This window comes from Belonocnema kinseyi, chromosome 5 (genome assembly GCF_010883055.1).
Source record: "Belonocnema kinseyi isolate 2016_QV_RU_SX_M_011 chromosome 5, B_treatae_v1, whole genome shotgun sequence".
Classification (NCBI taxonomy): domain Eukaryota; kingdom Metazoa; phylum Arthropoda; class Insecta; order Hymenoptera; family Cynipidae; genus Belonocnema; species Belonocnema kinseyi.
The window spans coordinates 17831993-17833684 of record NC_046661.1 but is presented as its reverse complement, the minus strand read 5'-3'; positions in this window follow the sequence as shown (position 1 = coordinate 17833684).

Below are 1692 nucleotides of genomic sequence, written 5' to 3'. Positions count from 1 at the left end.
AGAAAATTCAAACAAAGAAACAAGTACTTATCTTGGTCGAAACTCCTGCTTCCCTGCTACTGGTTGACGAGGGAACCTGATGCGAGAGCGATGGCGTCCCTGTTAAAGGCGAGATGGCTTAAGCTAGTTGACTTCTCTTTGAAGAGCCGCGAGGCACAATTTGAGTGGCGACTTCCCGAAAAAAAGCGTCAAAACCCGCGGTAGTAAGACGCCACCGACTTTCTCGACGTTTTGATATGACGGTATGAATGTTTTAATTCATACATCACAGAAGGCACCAAATTGTTTGTCGATTCGCCTAACCTTAGGTCGTTCAGCGAAATGTTTTTCGTAGTGTTTTAAGATTTTATTCCCACCCCGACGATCCCATTAAAAATGAGGCTCTAAACTTATCCACTATCGCGCGATTTGAAGGACTTTGAAATAATACACGTATGTAAGGGAAAAAGCCAAGCTCGCATAAAAACCATGATTTATTAAAGTGAAATACACAGAAGTACAATGATGAATTGATAGTTAATGATTGCGATTGACGATGATCGCGACGAACCGGCGATGTCGTCGCAACCGCACGCAGTTCAGTGCAAGTGATTTGGTTTAATCAGATCGCGACGGTGATTGCATCCTGATTCCTTCGATAGAAATCATCGGGGTGCACTCTAGTTATGCCGAGTAGGTTATAGGTCGCTGCGAAGCTCCAAGCGGACCGAGTGTTTGATTTGGATATAATTGAAATTTTCATGAACGAATAGCAGGATTTCGGACGACTACTCAACAAGTACTGAGAAGACTGAAAACGACGATTTTGTGCGGCGCCAACGTCAGTCCCCGACGACTGCGCATGCTAATTCCTACTCTTTGCCCCCTTCCTTTCTCTTCTACCTTCCGGCAGACAGAGCTACACTTTATCGTTTAAAGCGAGCATGAAAACTTAAATTCTAAACTGTGTTGAGACGAAACAGTTCCTTTTTATTACCATACTCTATTGACTAAACTTGTTGTTAATTCCTATGCAATAAACAATTTTCTAAGTATATTTTCGCTTATTCTAACTTACAGTATATCTGTATCTGTCTATTAATGTTCTCATTTATTACTTAATTTTATAACTACACCTGTCATTTTCAGTGCTTATGTTCTTTAATACAAATGAACAAACAAACATTGTTACACTTTCATATTTTTTTATCGCCACAGACTTATTTTTTGTTTTCTTTATATTTTTTATGTCAAATTTTCCTATGATAAATTTGCTAATTTTCAACAGGCTTGAAAAGAGACCACACTGAGTCCGAAACGTTACCCTGTTTAAAAAAAAAACAAGGATCTTTTTTATTTTACTGATCTTTCCAATCCGAAGACTGTTTAATACATATTTCTTCTACACTTTGATACAGAACAAGTAAACGTCATTTTTAAATTGTTTGAAAGATTGCGGATCTGCGGACAAGAATTGCACGATTTTTTGTATGGTTCCGATTTTGAGTTTAGAAAACGTGTTTACATTTTCAAATTGCTTACTACTCGAATATTGCACCATGTCACGCGGTGGCAAGTTCTCGAAACTTTTTGGCTTAAATTAGGGAACTTTCAAACCGAAGGGCCTATGACAAAGCCACCGAACGCATCCTCTGGTTGCGGATAGAGGGTCCCTGTACCAAGGGTTTCTGCTGAATATGGTTACAAAAATAA